Below are 6,000 nucleotides of genomic sequence, written 5' to 3' on the forward strand. Positions count from 1 at the left end.
CCTCAGGGCTCGGCGATGGTCCTCGGAGCACCTCCAGGAAGACCCCCGGGCATGGAGCATAACCAGCGTGCCTGCAGGTGGGACCACTGCTGCAGGAAGGGGGCCTGGGGGGCACAGGCTTCGAGAAGGGCATGTTTGTCTGGGGGCAAAGGAAAATGGTTGTGTTACCCACACCAGGTGCTCAGGGGACTGGCTAGTGGGGTTGCATAAACTGGGATGTGGCAGTTACTTTGAACCAGCGATGCCTGAGAGTGCAGGAGAATCCATGTGGGAGGATGAGTCATAACCGTGATGAGGAAGGGAAAGGGTGGGCAAGGCTGGTGAGCTGATGCTCCCCAGACGTAAAAAACATTCCCAGGTGCCTAACTCCTTCAAACCAGGCATCCTCCTACAACCTCACCAAGCATGTTCTTGAGGGTGGAGGAACATATCTAAATATTAAATGTACATTAACATCCAAAAAAATGAAATATCTTGACAAATTCTGAATGATACTGAGTCTCATGAGGAGACAGCTGAGCAAGAAAGGCTGCGAGCTATACAGGCAAGAACTTAATCGCTTCTAGAAAAACTAGCTTTAAGAATTGCCGTCAAAGCAAGCAGAATGTATCAAGGGAGGAAGGAGATTTGAATCTGTGGAGCGTGATTCCCTCTCCACTGCAGGTGGTAAGAAGGCGGTGTGGATGTCCCAGCACTCTGAGCCTGTTGTAAGCAAGGGGAAGGCTCAAGCGCGACCAACAGGGATCTTCTCACCCAGACCTGGTAGGTCCCACTTAACATGGCTCTGCTTAGGAGAGCAGGCGAGTGACTCTCCTGCAGAGGAAGGATGCTTTATGCTGCTGCAGCCCTGTCCGTAAAACCTAATCGTCTGCAGTTTGGGTGAGCAGAGAGAAGCAAAACAAATGCTGCGCAGACGGATGCAGGCAGCTCTGTTCTTTCTCCAGCCAAATTTGTGAGTGCATCACCAATGTGAAGCTGCACCCAGCCAGTGCCGGCAGCCCAACTGGCAAAGGGACCGTGGTCCTTGGCACCTGCCTTTGCAGAGCTGCAGACCTACTTCCTCAGGGTAAATAAAAAAACCCCACAAGGGCCGACGTCTCATCCTGTTCACTAGCATTTGATTTTTGTGCTGGAGCTGACTCAGGTTTATTCTTTTCAGCCACAAGAGAAAAAACCCAGAACCTTCCAGGATTAATAAATTGTGGCAAATGTTTGTAATTTGTCAGTGATTCAGTTACAATCATGCTTGCGTGCAAAAGATGACTCGGTGAAGAACAGTGACATTTGTTTTCCTGTGAATTTGAGAAGCTCGTGCAAGAGCAAAGACCCACGGTTCTGACCCGATTCCCTCACATTTTGTATCTAGAAAAAAGCAATACCCCTAAGCGTTGTAAAGAATTATCTCTCCAGTCCTATTTTATTTTGAAAATATTTTTAGTGTCTTCACAATAGCAAAACAAAGTTTTAAATAAATTATCTTTCTTTCTTTTTAATCTGTCCTTTATAGTTTTCCTGCTGTAGGGAGGAACTCCTGACCTCTCTCGGAGGCCATCTCCCCCCTGGGCAGTGACTCAGTCGTGCTTTGCCTTTCAGTCCTGGAGCAAGTGACAGAATGAAGGGTGCAAATCAGAAATCTCCACTTCTCAAGCCCATGTACTTTCACACCAGACTCAGAACAAAATGTGCTGGTTTGGGCTTCTCATACCTCTTTCATTTGCCTCCAACATTTCATAGATGTAAGGATTTTTTTAAAAACTGTTTTTAAGGCTAATATCAAGTTAAGCTGAAATAAGATCCGAAACAAATTTCTGCCTGAGGGTAAGGATAGTCTTGTTGCTACAATAGAGGCTGAGCAGTTGGACGTTTATTGTGTCATTGGCTTCCTGCTAGCCTCGACGTTTAATCTCTGCCACCGTTACCTTCATTGCTGAGCCGTAAACACATGTATCGAGTGTTACACCGACACAAAGCCTGGAATATACAGCCCTCGCAGTAATGGTGATTACTAAATGCATTTAGCTTTTGCTGAGGCTCTGAGACTACGGGGCTGATTTCCCCACTGTGGATATACTGTTGCAGAGGCAGCAGCATTGCAGAAGTGCTTTGACTGCATCCTCGAAGGAGAGTAGGGTCAAAGATAGCAGGGTTTCTGTTTCAGAGTGAAATAATGGGTGAGATCAGGCTGGCTGGAATTTTTCTGTGTCTCTGACCCTGTCCATGCCAAGCCCACCACCTGCATGACACGGCAGTGCCGGTTGGTTTCTGCAGCAGGGCTTCCCCCAGCCCTGGCTCTGCCATGCAGCTCCCCAGAGCTTTGCCCAGGATGAACAATTTCTGTGCCCTTGACTGAACCTGTGCTCAAATCATTTATGTTTTGAACATGGGAAAGCAGCTGAGAAATGTCGGGGCTGTGTTGTGGGCTTCCAGGGACGCAGGAGGGACCCAGCTGTGGATGTAAGCAGGGAGAAAGCTTGCTTAACACTTGAGGGAGAAGGTGGAAACAGGGGAACTTGTGGTTATGTCTGCTTTTTTCAAGCTTTATTGCTTTTGCTAACTCCCAAGCAAGCTGTGATTTAAAAATCACAACTCAGATCCCCAAATGATGAGACTTAAGAAAGTAATGAATTTGGGGTTTTATTGTTTGGTTTCCTGGTTATCTGAGACACAAAAGCCGTGGGCTGAACTTCTTCCTTTGACCGCAAGAGCAAGCAGCTTTTCTTTCTTGCCTTGTTCTTTTCTTATAGCAGCTTTGAATCCTTCTGGAGCTCTTTGAAAACCAGGCGTCAGAAGATTGTTAGCTGATGCTAATGGGGAGTCAGAAGTGTGAATGGTGTCTTGGCAACAACTGAATAGTATGAAATGAGTATCTTAGTACAGCCTAATTAATGTGCCTAGCTAAATGGGGGGATTCGATAACTCCCTGCTTAAAGGTGCCTGGCATCACACAGGGTGCGGCCTGTACACCCCCAGTCATGGACAAATTTCCAGTATTCAAAATCCTGGTACAGAGGAGTTTGTTTCTTTCTTGGTTTCTCTTGTTCTGTAACTGCCTCGTGGGAAACCTTTACCTTTCAGCTTCAGGAAGGCAGTAATACATAGTTAATATAGATATAAGGGATCCTCATTTGGTTTTTACTTATATTTAGGGCATATTAATTGCCCCCACTTTATTGCTATAATAGAATTCTAATGTATTTTGTAATTTTTTTTGTTAACAAGATCTTGCATTTTTGCCATTTGTTTTTAAAGCTAGATTAAAACCTCCTAAATTTAATTCAGCAGAAATGCTACTGAAGTTCTGCATTACCTATGTGCAAGTGGCTATATTATATTCCTTTACTAATTAAAATTATGACATCCAGAAATTGGAGTGTGTTATCTGCCCAGCCCCAGCGTAGCCTCCTGCTTGCCTTGGTGTCATGGCAATCTCATCTCCGTGGCAGCGTTGGTTTCTGAGCATCGCTTGTAGCCATGGCAACATAGGGTGACCAGGAACTCCGAGCTGGTCTGTGCTGGGGATGTGGCAGCTCACTCCTGCTATAGTTATTATTTTTAAGGGCGCTAGTGCAGTCTATAGCACTAGTTTAGCACATGGGTTTTTCCATGGTATAATGAACCTACTTGACTGAAACTTAACTGGCTCTGAAATGAAGGGTTGAGTAAGCTAAGAGAAATGAAATTGAAGTGCTAATAAATTACGGGGCAAAGCCTGGGCTCGCTTCGCTCGTAAGACTTCTAAAATCTTTAATTTAGCAAATTGACTGCTTTCCTGAGCTAAATTACAGAAAGGAGCTGGGCATTTTATTTGAAGTGTCTGAGTACTGGATACCTGAATCAATGCCTGTATCTATTTATTTTTTTTTCCTTTTTGAGATTCATCTGGCCCTGAAACCAGTCATGAGGGGGAAGAAAAAACCCAAAACCAAACAGCAAAAAACCTAAAAGAACAACGGGGTGTTTTGGCAGTGACCTAGGATTGCCCCCACTGAGCTTTCCAATGATGAGACAGGACCTTTTATAGCTTTCCTCTGTATGAAGTATTGAAGCTTGTTGTGGTCTGCTGGGTGCTGAGGAGAGGGTCTGGATGGGATGTGTTGGAGAGGATGGGGATGGCAGGGTTGTACCAAGAGACCAGCAAACATGAAACCCTGAGACCTGGAGGTGTTACAGCAACGTCTGCAAAGGGGACAGATTTGTGGTAACACAAATATGGTGTTTGGGGGCACTGTGAAGAGGTGACCAACCCTCCTTGCTGTTGACATCGATGGGATATGAGGTTATGAGGCTGGCAACATACAGAGCAGAGTTAGTGGGAATTATCTAGAAAAGGATTTCAGTATTAAGCCTAAAGAGCAGAATATGATTCATTGTAGAAAAGCAAACCGACCCAGTGACTTCAGTGGGAAATGACCCCTGTGAAGATTTGCTGTGTCTAATGAAATTGAGCAGTTCACGGGCTGAGCCTGGACCTGTTGATTGGCTGTAATACAACAGATGCTTTCTTGAAAAATCAGATGTAGTGGGTCCCTGTGAGAGCACTCCTGAGGCTGTGAGTGTCCTACCTGGTGCTTTCAGGATCCAGTAACGTCATGTAATACATGACATAATCCAGCCTGTCCCTGCCTCCAGAGGTTGCTGCAGGAGCCGGTGTGGGGTGCAGCAGAGGCAGGGCAGAGCCCTGTCAACACCAAAGGTGATTGGCCTCTGCATTGACCCTTAAATCTGCTGCTTCTCTGGTACTGAGCTCCCAATTTAATAGTGTGCTTTTCAAGCTCGACAGCAACAACAAAAGTCTGACCCCTAAGAATTTCTAGAAACTGTGGTTCAAAAATGGCATGGCATCCTCAAGGGTTTGCAATCTGTGTCCAGTTCTGAATGATTTTGCATCTCTCTTTATCCTTCTGGTAACTGGAAGATGTTATTTTTTTTTTTTATTTGCTCCCACATTACACAGGAGACTAGAGCAAAGCTCCTCTGCTCTCACTGCCTCAAAATCGCAGCCTGGCACAGCTTGTCACCCAGTTTCAGGATGCTTTTGTACTGCCTACTCTTTAGTTAACTCCTACCGTAGTCTTCACAAAGTCAGCTTGATGTTTAAAAAGAGACTTTATAATAGACCAAAACATGATGGGAATTGATGGAAATATTTTGGTTTATCTTGTTAGTTCTTGGGTTTAGGAAAAAATAATGATGAATTCAGATGTGTTGGTTGCTTCAGCAGCAAATCATAAAGCTTAATCGCCAAGACTCCTTAATCTCAGATAACTTTTTTGAGAGTTTTTGGATTTTTTGCTTATGCTGCTAGCTAATCCTAATGCTGAGATTATTACACTCACAGCAAACAAATCTACATCCTCTTTTTCATTTTAATCTGTTATTCACAAACAAATTAATCCAGAGGAACGTTTTCTAGGTCTGGGCTCTAATCCAAGTAAGCTATATCAGGTAATGATGACTTGGGCAGAGAACCTTCCAGAACAGATGCACCCATGTCTCATTGAGAATGAGCAACTATTTAAAAAAAAAAAAATAATAAAAAAAAAGTCTGACTAAGCCATGTCTGAATGTTTAGGGAAAGGAGGAGAGTTAGCAGCACAAGGGGCGCTGGCTGGAAGCATTTCTGGAATGCGCCTTGCACCAGCCCCAGCATCAGCACCGGGCAGAGGCAAGGGGCTGAGCCACACAGCCCCAGGGAGCTGCAGCAAAGAGAGGATATCTTCTGGGAGAAGGAAGGAACTGGTTCTGACAGCTCTTTCTTCAAGGGAGGTATTGGGAAAACACTTGGAGCTCTGCAGAGCTGTCCCAGCTGAGTGCACTTCACAAATGTATGGGGTGTGATTGCTATTTCAGGGCTCAGAAAAATGCGAGGTATCTTGCTACAGGCAGCGATGTGTTTTGATATGACATTGTTTGATATAAACATTATGTTTATAACCAGAAATGTCAGCGAAAAGCCATAGGTGACATGAACAAGTAATATGGATCTGTGGTGCTGAGTAA

The sequence above is a fragment of the Falco cherrug genome, chromosome 11, assembly GCF_023634085.1.
Source record: "Falco cherrug isolate bFalChe1 chromosome 11, bFalChe1.pri, whole genome shotgun sequence".
Taxonomy (NCBI): domain Eukaryota; kingdom Metazoa; phylum Chordata; class Aves; order Falconiformes; family Falconidae; genus Falco; species Falco cherrug.